Source organism: Somniosus microcephalus, chromosome 27 (assembly GCF_052327205.1).
Source record: "Somniosus microcephalus isolate GS21.2 chromosome 27, FLI_Smic_1.0, whole genome shotgun sequence".
Lineage (NCBI taxonomy): Eukaryota > Metazoa > Chordata > Chondrichthyes > Squaliformes > Somniosidae > Somniosus > Somniosus microcephalus.
In genome coordinates, this window is record NC_141013.1 from 18414708 (window position 1) to 18428763 (window position 14056).

A 14056-nucleotide genomic window follows, 5' to 3' on the forward strand; every position below is an offset into this window, starting at 1 on the left:
GGTGTACCTGTTGATCGTTTGACTTTAGTCGATCACCATCCGTTTCTTCTCGCTACCCCTTACCACTACCACTTGGGCGCGCCACGGGCTGTTGCTGCGTTCAATAATGCGCTCTTTCAGGAGCCTGTCTACCTCGGTCACGATAAACCGCCTGTCCTCCCAGCTGTACCTCCTGCTTTTGGTCGCTATTGGCCGGCAGTTAGGGGTAAGGTTCGCGAATAGTGAAGGCGGCTTTACCTTCAGGGTAGCCAGACCGCACACTGAGGGGCAGCTGGGACCCACCGTACTTGAGCGTGATGCTTTGGTGGTTGCACTGGAAATCCAGGCCCAAGATCACGCTCGCACATAGATTCTTCATGATTAATACTTTAAAATTATCATATACAGTTCCGTTAACGCACAATTGTACCGTGCAGTAACCCAGAATGGTCGATGTCTGGGTTTTGTCAGCCATAGAGATGGTACCCTGAGTAGGGACCACCTTTAGGGAGAGTTGTTGTGCCAGTTCTGGGTGGATAAAGCTCTCCGTGCTTCCACTGTCAATTAAGCATTTGACCCGGCACCCGTTTACCTCGATGTCCACCATTGATCTGGATAGCGGGTGCGGCCTGGTCTGGTCCACTGTGACCGATGCCACTGTAGGGCCCTGATCGATACAAGATGGCGTCCAAGATGGCCGCTCCCACGGCACACACGCGGTGGTGGCGGGTTTTCCGGCGGTTGGTTTTCCGGCGGGGTTCCCTCTGCACACCTTCCCGAAGTGCCCCTTCTTACCGCACTTAAAGCAGGTGGTGCCTTTCGCCGGGCACAGGTTTCTGGTGTGCTTTGGCTGCCCGCAGAAGTAGCAGTTGGGTCCCTGACGCGTCGCGGCTGTCGTAGGGCTTCTGGGGGGAGAGCGGGGCCCAGCCGGTGTCGGGCTGGGAAGATGCCTTCCAAGATGGCGGCGCTCTCGGTACACACGTGGCGGCGTGGACGGCGCGGGCTGAAGAGTAGGCGTCCGAGTTTCTCTGGGCCACATCCAGGGATCGCGCGGTGTCCGTAGCCTGTTTCAGGTCCAATCCCGTTTTTTCCAGCAGTCTTTGCCGGATGTAAGTGGAGCTGAGGCCTGTGATGAAGGCATCGCGAACAAGCTCGTCAGTGTACACTGCGGCTTTTACATCTCGGCACTTGCAGTCTTTGCCAAGCATTTTCAGGGTGCTTAGGAACTCCTCCACCGATTCCCCAGGTCGCTGTGCGCGGGTAGCGAGCAGGTGCCTAGCATACACCTCATTCGTAGGCTGCTGGTAATGCGCCTTTAAGATGTCGCAGGCGGCCAGGTACGTCTCGGCGTCTTGGATGAGGGGGTAAACCCGGTGGCTTACCCAATTCCGCAGAATTCCGAGTCTCATCCTCGCAGCGTCCGTAGCGTCTTTGACGGCTGCGGAATTGTCCAGGAAGAATTCCATACACTCAAACCAGTGTCCGAAGCGTGCTGATGCGTCTGGAGCATGTTGATCCAAATCCAAACATTCGGGTTTCAGGAGTTGATCCATAGTGTTGAAAAATAAGTTAATAAAATTGATGTGCCTCAATAATTCCGAGACTCGAAGTTAGCAGAGCAAAAACAAGGCTTTAATTAACTTAGAACGTAACACGTAATAGAGAGATATGATGTCTTCCTTCTGGAGACTGAGGCCAGACTGAGCCAGCCTACAAGCGGGGCCAGGTATGGGCGGAGCCCTACACACAGCACATTCCAGTATACAATACAGCACATTCCAGTACACAATACAATGAGGTCTGGGGGAAGGGAAATGACACTGAAACCGATCTCAGTCACAGGCAGTGATGATGATGAATATTTCATCACATCTGCTATCCTGATTCTATACAACATATTGTTCTACGCCCATCTTAACACATTTAAAAAGATATCATGCACCACTGCGGGGTGAGATTCGGGCCTCTCAAGTAGTAGTATCACAAGTAGGATTGTTTTCATCGTATAAAACATACAGTAACACACACTGCAAGTATTCACATCTGGAGCATTGATTCCCTCGATACTAACTGTATTTTTGACCTTTTCTGATACAGCTCCAGGAATCAGCATCTCGTGCATAGACGGCACTGAACTCTGCTCCTGCCAGTCAAAAAGTCAGCAGCACCGGCAAAGAGAGATCAATGCAAAAAATTGCATGTTGCTGGAGTTTGATTTCTTCTACAGACATATTAACATCCCAGAAACAAAACTGTGATCATAACTGATGTACAACTTTAAAAAGAGCAGCTTGAGTTGTGGGGCGCAGCGGTTTAAGCACCGCCCCTGGATGTTGTTCCCCAGTTCAGTCCCATTTTCTCCCTCGAAAGCAGTAGGGTAAATTCAGCGATCCCACCCTCCCAGTGGGGCATGCTGCCCGAGGGAAACGTAGGTTGGAGACTGGGGGCGGGCCCAAGAAACACCAAAGGGCCAATTCTCCAAATCGCGCTCTCTGCAGTCACTGAGCGTACCGTGACTCACGGCAGGGCACTGTTCCGCAGGCCTCCAAGACCTCGAACAAATGGGCCTTCTTCATCTACGAGTTTAAACAGGGAATGCGTGCAAGCTATTCAAGTGTGGGCATAGCCGGGGGGGGGGGGGGGGGTCCATCACAGTTGAGCCATCTTTCATTGGTATCCACCACACGCATGCTTTCCATCAGAGGCCACTGGATAGCAATCAGAAGTATTGGGAGATTGCGTTCTCCTGCTCCCATAGACGGGGAACACAGAGCAATTGGAGTGTCCCCAGCATCACCTTGGGTGTGATCAGCTAACCCAGCACAGGCCAGGGATTGAACCCTGGGCCTTCCTAGCTGGTACTGTTTAGTGCCACACCAACACTGTACAAGTACCTTCGAAGGATTTTAAACCAGGAAATGGAGTTAACAGTACTGTGCAATTTAATTTCCTGAACATAAAAAAAAAATCAGGGCGGTTTGAAAGCATTCTGCTTAATTTTGTGTTCCATTTCACAAACACATGTGGTATGCACTAAATGTAGATTGAATTCCATTTTTAATGGTTTGTTTTATGCCTCACTTGCTGAATTGACATTTTTTGTTCCCTGGCAAAAAAAAATTGAAATGATTTCAAAAACACTCACACTTTCCACACATTAAATCGGGAAAGAGCTGTGTTTTATTTAAGAGTTGCAGTGACAGCATTGTGTGAAGGCAAATAGCGAGCAAAAGGACACATTTTAGGCAAGTGTTTATGCAGGAATGCGGTTGGGCGGGCAGAAATCCACAGTACTGCTAGATCAGTCGGAAAGGCATCATATTCCGGTCAAATCACTGGAATTGTTCAATTCGTGGGAAAATGAAAACATAGCCATGTTTTATTCACAGCTTTCCTGACCTTTTTCTAAGCTTACAGCCAACAGGGCTGCTGACACAGCAAATGCAATAGCTACCATGCAACACCCACCAGCCACAAATTGATTTGTATGCTATGATGCGGAACTCCGAAAGCTTTGTATAAAACAAATCTCTCAAACGTGATGCATGGTCATCAGTTATTTGTCACTCATGATGCAGATGTTACAGTTTCTCCAACAACTGGTAAATACTCATCATCCGAGTGCAATAAGATCATCGCTGATTAAAGGCTGGTGACTTGTATCTCTTTCACCTACAGCACAGTTTCGCAACATTACACAGTAGCTGTGCACAGCAAACCCATCTGGGCAGCTGTCTAATTCTGGGCTGAGGCAATCAATGTTCTGAACACTCCGGGACAGGCAGACTGTTAAAGGGCCAGTGTCTTCTCAAAGAAGTGTTTATAAAGCTTAAAAGGGAATGCACAGCCATATCATTTTTTCCCCCACGATGATTCCACATGTAAGAGACCCAATATATTTTGGCATGATTTCACAGAATCACAGAAACCCCACAGTGCAGATAGAAGCCATTTCGGCCCATCGAGCCTGCACCGACACATAACCCACCCGATCCCCGTAACCCCTACCCCAACACATATCCCAACCTATCCCCGTAACCCCACGTATTTAATCCCCCTAACACTAAGGGTCAATTTATCATAGCCAATCAACCTAACTCGCACATCTTTGGATTTGTGTCGTGTTTGTAAATATACAAAAAAAGAAAGCTTGGCGAATATTTTTTTTTCCATTTAGGCGTGCCTCTTTAAAAACAGATGGCAGAGGTGTTGGAGCTCAAAGCAGAAACACTAGCCCAATTTTTCCCTCCTTCGCTGGCCCATCAAATTCACTGAGCCTACAGGAGTTCCAACTTGAACTTTAAATAGAGGAGTCCAAGGTCTAAAAAAAGGGTTTGAAAGTTAAAATCTAGCTCCTAGAATGCTTTCAATATGGAGGAATTGCAGTTCTGAATCCGTTGGGAAATCGGCGGGCTTTTAAAACCACTAGTGTCTCCAGGAAAGAGGGTTTGGCGAAGTCTTGTGCCATTGATCTCACGTGCGAAACAAACTCTTGCCGTGTGCACATTGCTTTAGGTGACTTTGTCTTTATTTTGTTTTGAAACACTAGAGGCCTTTATTGGTCAGATGATGACTGCCACAAAGCATTGCTGGTGACTTTTGTTTAGCTGAAGGAGGAGGCATGACAGCAGGTTACAGCTAAACTGGTGCAAGAAAATTGCCAGAGAGGCTCGCGCAGCTCTCCTGACAGTACAATGTTCAATGTCGCAGCTGGGACAACAGGCGAGATCAGCGAGGGCATGTCCACAAGGACACATTTGTTAAGTATTAAACCCACTCATAACTGACGATCACTACAACACAATGCAGATTTTCTTTTAAAGTGCATCAATAACTGGAAAGAGTGCTGTACAGTACTGAGACACTCAAGATCCTGTTGGCCAGGTTGTTGAGATAGCTTGAAATAAGAAAACGCTCGTGTATTTTTTAAGACTTTTATTATCTCAATAGCTTTATTCATATTGACAAAGAACATCTGGAAGAGTTGGAGTTTGCACAGTGTGACTGTGAACAATGCTGAGCACACGTTGAAAGAGGAAGATGGTTTAATGTGTAGCAATATTCGGCTCATCTGTGCGGTTTAAATATTTTATGTACAGATGACCCAGTGGCCTGCTGCACTGCATTACAAAAGGTGTAGGAAACAGGCTGATACTCATGTTGCGAGTTCATGTTCACAGCTGGTACTTTACAATGTGCAGAAAATTTGAGGGAGGAGAAACAACCCAAAATGTTGACTCACCATCTGGTGTTGTACTGAGCCAGAGAGAGAGTAGAAAAGAACCTGGGTCAATCCTTCAACTGTTCTCAGGAGGGCAACAGTGGAGGGCCTGTAGCTGATCTCCGCATTCCTGGGCTAGGATGGAGAAACATCATCCAGGGTTTATGACCATCTGGTGAATCTGCTGAAAAGTGCATGGATTGAGGTCAGGCAGGGACAGGATTAGGCACAGGTGCAGTCCCTCCCATGGTTGTATAGGTCCAGGCTTGCAACTAAGGGTGGCCACTTGAAGGGTGAGAGCGGAGATGCTGGAGAGCTTCTGGCACTTGCCTTCAGGAGAAGGGGAGGGGGAAGGAAAGGACAAATTGGTAGCTATATACTACATATTTTTTGGGCATCTTCAAGTGGCAGTTCCACCGCACCACTGCCAAATGTTTATGAATAGATTGAGTGACTATCCTCCCAGTCATGAATGCTGCAAGGAGTGAGGGAGCTAAAAGTGGGGAAAAAAAGCTGAAAATGGAAGATATTGAAAATGGCCAACCTACAATGGTTTTCAATCCCCCAACATCTCAAATTTAAAATTTTCATCCCCGTGTTTAAATCTCTCCATGGCATTACCTCTCCCTATCTCTGTAACCTCCTCCTGCCCTAAATCTCCCCCTCCAAAATCTCAGTTCTTCTGAATCCAGCCTCTTGTGTCTCGAATTTCTTCCCTAAACTCCTCTGCCTCTCCAGTTCCTCCTTGAAAACATCCTTAAAACCCCGAATCACTCCTTCTTTGGCTCAGAATCTGCTCTTCCTGTTCTAGACAGTTTTCAGGAAATATTTTACACACTGTGCACTGTGCTTTAAGAATGACTTTTAGTTGGGATTAATGAACTCATTTTCAGATTTGAGACATAATCACACATGGCAGTCATTCCCATGACATTCAGGGTACTAATTTAGGCTGACTGACCTGAAGTGTCACCATTTGTATAATTTGATACAGTACAGACTGGAAATTACTGCATTATCAGTGTAAAATGCATAATGCCTTTGTGTGACATTCCGCTGCTATTCTAACAGAGGCACAAATCCATTTAAAATAAATGGTTCAATGCCTCCATCAATCTAGTGGACAAAGGAATGTCATATGGAAGTGCTACACATTCATAAGGTAGTATCACCAACAGTCCCTTCTAGCCTTTATATTCCTTAATAATAATCAACCTACTAAGACCAGGTGAATGGTATTCCACGTGCTCTGCCAAATAGGAGTGCTCCCTGACTATTCCACTTCCTCCTTGCCTTTTCACAATTTAAATCTTTTAGGAATACTGGGGAAACAAATACTACTTTATTATACATTTAATAGTTGATCAAACTAAACATTTTTTATTAAGTGACATCAGCCACCTAAAATATCCTATACCTCCAGCAATTCAATAAAATTCCAGGGCCCGCACCCCCCACCCCATCATGGGGGCCCAGCTCAAACCCCCATCCACCCCCTACCCAACCATCACCGTGGTGGCCCAGCCCCTCCTCCCCCTCCACCGTGGGGGCCGGCTCTAACCCCCACCCCGCTACCGTGGGGGCCCAGCAGCCTCCCCTTCCATCGTGTGGGCCTGCCACCTACCCCACCTCCACCGTGGGGGCCTGGCTCTAACCCCCACCCCCACTACCGTGGGGGCCCAGCACCCTCCCCTTCCATCGTGTGGGCCTGCCACCTAGCCCACCTCCACCGTGGGGGCCTGCCACCTAGCCCACCTCCACCGTGGGGGCCCGGCTCTAACCCCCACCCCCGCTACCGTGGGGGCCCAGCACCCTCCCCCCTTCCATCGTGTGGGCCTGCCACCTACCCCACCTCCACCGTGGGGGCCTGGCACCGCCCCCCCCCCAAAGCAATCTTTTTGACGTTACAGCAAAATATTTTGTCCTGTAAGTTCTTTTCTGAAAATCCATTAAGCTTTGCCTGCACCAGTGGGGCATTTGTTTTACCACGGGTTTCTTTTGTAGCTCTTCACAGATGAGAAGTTTTATTTCACAGATGAGAAGTTTTATATATATATATTTACTGAGCCTCTAGCAAGCTGGTTTATGTGATGTAAGGTGTGTGTTTGTACAGCCCAACCAATTCTTAACAGAAGAATATAAAACGTACGATCTAAGCATCACATTTTGTGGAGTAGCTAGCAGCACTGAGGTCAAGTTTCTCATGGGGGAAGTCATTTATTGAAGTTGGTCTGCAATAACTTGCATTTATATAATGCGCTTCTATGGTTAAAAAAAAAATGTCCTAAGCACTTCACAGATAGACATAGGAAACCGATGCCAAGCCAGGAAGGAAGAGATTATAAGGGGCGAGCAAAAGCTCGGGTGAAGAGACAGATTGTGAGGAGGTTTATAAACAGAGAGCGAGTTGGAGAATTCCCGCACGCCTTCCTGAAGGCACCGGCCTCTTGCTGAGACAGATTCTGACCTCGCAGTCACAGTTCCAGCTGGGGTTACTGGAGGATAGTGACCTGTAAAAGGGAGCCCGAGCAGACTATTCCCCTCGAGACCCATTGTAGCACCACTACTGCTATCCTCAGAACAGCTAACTCAGCACAGGCTGGGTACTCGAGTTCTCCCTGGGCTGCATAGCGCCGCAGGTACTGAGCTGGACTGCGAGGATGGGTAAATCCTTTGAGAGTCGAGCTTTATATTTTGATATGAATTTCCCAATGTTGGTGTAATACAGTAAATTGCAAGGTTACAATAGCACACATACCCAAAACAAGTTGTGCTGCACTGGCGAAAACCCATGTGTTGGTAAGTGTGATTGGAGCCTTGGTCTTTCTACTGTGGGACATGAGCTTTTCTTGGTCTTGGTCTCCCCCTCTCAGTTGTATTTGCAGTTTTTTCTTTAATCATTCCCTTACCTTCTGCTAATTTTCTCTTCCGTTGTATTCACATGTATATATTTCCTAATCTCTTGTTTTCTCTTTGGTTTTCTTTCTCCTTGGTCATTCTGTGTATCTCTCCCTTCCTGACTGACTCGCAGTAAACCTGGCCTATCCACATGGGAGGACCTCCTAGAAGCTGGATACAGAATGCAGTCAGATAGCTCAGGCCACATCACTTACTCAACCCCTTAGGAACACAGGAACAGGAGTAGGCCATTCAGTTAGATCATGGCTGATCTGAAAAATGGAGACATGGCAGGGCTCGTTGGGGAACGGTGTGTGAATTAAAGAGGGGAGAAGGCGGAGAGAAAAGAAAAGACTTGCATTTATATAGCGCCTTTCACGACCACCGGACGTCTCAAAGTGCTTTACAGCCAATTAAGTACTTTTGAAGTGTAGTCACTGTTGTAATGTGGGAAACGCGGCAGCCAATTTGCGCACAGCAAGGTCCCACAAACAGCAATGTGATAATGACCAGATAAGTTTTAGTGATGTTGATTGAGGGATAAATATTGGCCAGGACACCAGGGATAACTCCCCTGCTCTTCTTCGAAATAGTGCCATGGGATCTTTTATATCCACCTGAGAGAGCAGACGGGGCCTCGGTTTAATGTCTCATCCAAAAGACAGCACCTCCAACAGTGCAGCACTCCCTCAGCACTGCACTGGAGTGTCAGCCTAGCTTTGTGCTCAAGTCTCTGGAGTGGGATTTGAACCCACAACCTTCAGACTCAGAGGCGAGTGTGCTACCCACTGAGCCATGGCTGACTGAGTGGAGAGAAAACTTTTAAACCAAGCATATTTTTAAATTACAACTGTTTCTTTTTTTACAGTTGGTTAGTCAATCTAAATTGCTAGTTAAATGTTGAACTGGAGTCTGCAGCCTCAGGGCTTAGGTCAGTAACAGGTGTAGCACCAATCATTTTTTTTAGCCAGTGAATTGATGATATAACTTACATGCAAGTCAATTCCCTGTTTAAGTATAGACATTGTCCCACCAGGGCCAAGCACACATCAATATTGAAGCTAATGAGCCCCAACCAAAATCATCATGGGCAGGATTTTATTGCTGCATCTTAGTGCTCCATGCCTCAAAACATTTAAGGCACTGCTTTGCTGATTTTATCTCGCAGTACCTACACCATTTCATGCAACCAAACAGTACTGGGTTTGGTGTTTTTGCCATACCTTTGTTACAGGTGTACCAGGATTTCATGAGGGCAACTAGAAGAAAACAGCCTCATCATAGAGGTTTTGATCACAGAAGGAGGCCATTCTGCCCATTTGATCTGTGCTGGCTCTTTGCTGCAGCAATCTAAAAAGTAATCCCTCTGTCCTGCTCTCTCCCTATAGTCCTGTATCTTCCTTTGCATTGCATGTTTATCCAATTTCTCCCTTAATTAATATATGTAATGGTTTCTGCCTGAAGTATTCAGAGGCAAAGCATTTCATGCTCCGACAACTCTCTGAATAACGAAATGTATCCGAACCCCTCTGCTGTGGTAATTTTAAACTGATGATCCTTCACCAGAGAAACTGGTCTTTCCCTAATCACTATCAAAACATTTTATAATTTTAAAAACCTCCATTAAATCTCCTCTTAGCCTGCTCCTCAGTGGAAATATCTCATCTCTCATCAATTCCCTATATAGTCTCCCTTGCGTTATCCTGGTGAATCTACACTGTACGCACTCTGTGGCTTTAATAGTGGGCAATTCAAAACTCACAACCACAAAACTGTGGCTTAACCATTGCCTTGTAAAAAAATTATTACCTCTTGTGCTCTGAGCAAATTGCTATTGGCCTCAATTTTTTTTTTTTTTTTTTACTTTATTGTACTTTCAGGGAATGATGTTCTTCACATAATAGTCTAAAAGATTCCAAGACTATCTCCTTTCTAGGACTAAAGAATAAAAGGCACTGAAATAAATGTAATTTTAATAATGAAATTTATATATGTCTCTCGATGCTTCCATAGGTTAGTGTCCCATGTGGTGTGGTCCTGAGCCACACAGATAAGGAAGGTCACAGGATAGATCCCGCATCTGTGCAACTGGGGCCCAACCATTACCCTCAGCGCCCCTGGGCAAGGGAAGGATAAAAAAATAAATCAGAAAGGTCCAAGCTTCTGACTGCCATCCAGACACCTCTTCTGGAGTGTGAACATGTGGACAAGGCTGGGTCTGGCCGAGAAGTCCTTCATGATAAAATGTCCTAATTACAGTGATTCACACACAAGGCTTGGATGAGGTAATGAGAGCTGCTACACATGGGAGAACCATATCTTCAGGGGTGGCGAGAAGAAAATGAGTCTCCAAAAAAATTTCCAACCTAATGAACCGAATTGTTTGTACTGGCTTAAACATTCACTCCCTCCACCACCGGCACACTGTGGTTGTAGTGTATACTTTCTACAGGATGTACTGCAGCAATTCACCAAGGCTTCTTCAACAGCACCTCCTAAACCTGCAACCTCCACTCGCTAGAAGGACAAGGACAGCAGGCACACGAGAACACCATCACTTCAAAGTCCCCCTCCAAGTCGCATACCATCCTGACTTGGACATCGCCATTCCTTCATTTCGGTGGCATTCATTAAAACAAACATTGTGTGTCCTATGTGAAACACACAGTACTCACATAAGTCTGTCAGAAGGGTGTAAATTGTTTCTGTAATCGTAGTGTTGAATATCTGGGATCAGATTCAAAAAGGTGCAGCTTGGTCAATGTGTGTGCTTGCAGGGAACTGGCTCAGTGACAAAAATGCGCTTTAAATGAGGTTGGGCCAACAATGGTTAGATCCATCATTTATCCACTACCTGGGTTTGGACTGTACTGAACTAGACCTTTGGGCCGCCACTACTGAAAGGTCATCAATCATCTTAGTCAGCGATTGAGGATAAACACATTTTTCAAAGAATTTTGCTGTGTTGGTCACTCCTGCAATTTTTAAACTTAGGAGGCCAGAGAGCAAACCGGTCATGCCAGTGCGCTAGTCACAGCGCCACCACACGAGTCAGAGCCACCGCGCCAGTGCGCGAGTCACAGCGCCACCGGGCGAGTCAGAGCCACCGCGCGAGTCACCGCGCCAGTCACAGAGCCACCGCGCCAGTCACATCACCATTGTACCACTGTTAAAATCACATCCCAGCTTCAAAGTTTGCCAACGACCTTCATGAAGGACTTCTCAGCCAGACCCAGCCTTGTCCACATGTTCACACTCCAGAAGAGGTGCCTGGATGGCAATCAGAAGCTTGGAACTTACTGATTGATTTTTTTTATCCTTCCCTTGCCCAGGGGCGCGGAGGGTAATGGTTGGGCCCTAGTTGCACAGATGCGGGATCTATCCTGTGACCTTCCTTATCTGTGTGGCTCAGGACCACACCACATGGGACACTAACCTATGGAAGCATCGAGAGACATATATAAATTTCATTATTAAAATTACATTTATTTCAGCGCCTTTTATTCTTTAGTCCTAGAAAGGAGATAGTCTTGGAATCTTTTGGACTATTATGTGAAGAACATCATTCCCTGAAAGTACAACAGCACAACCTGTTGTTAACAGATCGAGTTTGTACAACACCAGGTAATCAAATTGTTTGCATCCGTGTTATTTTCATTGGCACTGCCTGAATTACTGAGCTTTATAGGAGTAATATTAACAAAGGATTGATTACAGCCTTGGTTGCCCTTTCTTTACGCAATCGTGCATGTACAACATTGCCAGAAACCGGGAAAACCATCAAGTACCAATTTAGGAGATTGGAACACACAAGTTCAAGAAACACAATGCAAAGCAAAAACAGCCAATTGACATGAGAAGTTGAAGAGGCATTTGTGAAATGTTCATCTTCATCTCAGCTCTCTATTGCAGCACAATAGTGCAGTTGTTTCCCTGAGCATTTAGATGTCATTGCTTCATTCTACAGTGCTGCGGTTGTAGTATTTGTTTGTAGCTGGTTAACAGTTAAAATTACCATTTTTAAAATGGCAAAATGTAACAATTTGCAGCTGTCGTAATAAATGGGCTTCATGTCGCATTCTTTACAAAGGGGCTCAGACACTAAAAGCACATTGACAGCAGTATTAAAATAATTCTCAGCCATAATTCAGCAGTGCTGCTCGCACTGACCAATTGTCTACCTTTGGAGCAATAACGTGCAGTGTGTGTGTGGATCTCCTTGGCCAGTGTATTGACCGACCTGCCATTTTTTTTTTAGCAAGAGCTTGGGTAATATCATTGTGTTCGACACTCTGCTCACACAGCCCTTCCTGAGAATTGCACTTTTGGCAGTATCTCACTTTTAGATAGTTGTTGGTCTAGTAAGAGATTCCAAAATTACACATACATTTCACGGTCATGAATTAGGGGTGTGCAACACACGTTGCATTTTCTCAAAAGAAGACCACCATCTGCAGCGGTTCATTGAATGTCCTTCGGAGTCTGGTAAATGAGGAATATAATCCACCATATAAAATTGTATATTTTTTTTTTTTTAAAAACAGAACCAGGAATAAAAGCACTCTTTGAGGCACAGGAAAGCAGAGATGGAGACGAGCATTTCACAAATGCCTCTCCAATTTCTGCTGTGAGGGGATTATTTTTTCTTTGCATGTTGCAGTCTCTTACGCCAGCACTTGATGTTGTGCCTGCTTTCTGACAATATTCAGACATGCTGTTGCTTATGGGAGAAAGACCAGGCATGACAGGTGGCAGTGATTTTGATCCATTGTTAATATTACTCCTAAAGCTCACTACTTCGGGCTATGCTAGAGAATATAACAGATGTACAGAATACATCTGGTGCCATACTGTACTTTAACAGGCTGTGCTGTTATCTTTCACCACAAAACAGGAGCTTCAAAAAGGTAATTTTAAAAATGAAACAACTGCACTTAAATAAGGATCCTGAATGCACCAGAAAATTGGGAGTATATTTTTTGCACAGTCTCCCATTTATAAATGAATCAACTTGGGCTCTCCTGCTCCAGACTCAGTATGAGAGAAAGCAGTCTCTGTTTCTGTCTGTCTGTTAAAGTCTTGTGTTTAGCACGCATTAGTTACACTTTAATGTCAAAAGTATATAAAAAGAGTGAAAGGCTATCGTTCCCTGCTGGTTTCTCTTGACGTGGATCTGGAAATTTACAAGTGCCTCCCAATCTACAAACCTTACTCACCAATAACAATTCTCCTTCTTCGGCAGTCCCTCGGAACCGAGGATGACTTGCTTCCACGTTAAAAATGAGTTTGCAGGTGACTGATGAGTCCAATGCGGGACCTACAGTCTCTGTCACAGGTGGGGCAGACAGCGGTTGAAGGGGCGGGTGGGTGGGGTGCTTGGGTTGATGTGCGCTCCCTGCGCTTGGCTTCTACTTGCTCCCGGCGAAGAGACTCGAGGTCAATAACAATTAATTAACCTGTTGTCTATCGACCTCCTGATAGTAGTGATGTAGTGTGGTAGTGTGTTTTTTTTTGGGGGGGGGGGGGGCGGGGGTGGGAAGGAAGGAAGGATGTATAAATACAGGTCAAGGAAGCATGGAGAAAAAACAATGTGATTATATGGAAGATTTTAATTTTCACAGACTGGGAGAAGCAGAACAGCCCAAATAGTTGAAGGCAATGAATTTCTAGAATTTATTCAGGAAAGTTTTCTCGAACAATGGCCCAGAACTTCGGGTCTCCACGGGTGAGTACGCACGGAGTACTCACCCGTAGGCCCAATGGAAGTGCCGGTTTCCTGCATGCATGGGAAACCGGCACTTCCGTTCCCCTGAACGAAGGGGTTAAGAGGTCGAACGCGTGCGCAAGAGAGGCTGCGCGTGCGCATGGAACTTATGGTTTTTTTTTGTTTTGTTTTTTTTGGCAGGTTTTCCCGGGAGGGTAAGTCTCCAGAAGTTAGGCATGTAAAAAGCAGTTGCA

At 45.8% G+C, this 14056-nt stretch overlaps 1 protein-coding gene across 10 annotated transcripts in view; it reads right to left on the reverse strand.

The window, feature by feature from the left end:
• sema6d (semaphorin 6D) overlaps window positions 1–14056 on the reverse strand; it is a 257838-nt gene that overhangs the window by 228949 nt on the left and 14833 nt on the right. The window contains exons 1-2 of one of the 10 annotated variants that reach the window (XM_085968607.1): window positions 8110–8421; window positions 5222–5384 (exon numbers count right to left, since the gene is read on the reverse strand). The exons of 8 other annotated variants lie outside the window; for them this stretch is intronic. The gene's annotated coding sequence lies outside the window, so the exon portion shown is untranslated. Of the gene's footprint in view, window positions 1–5221; window positions 5466–8109; window positions 8422–14056 lie in introns of those variants that run through there. One more of the 10 variants, XM_085968608.1, reaches the window with a different exon arrangement.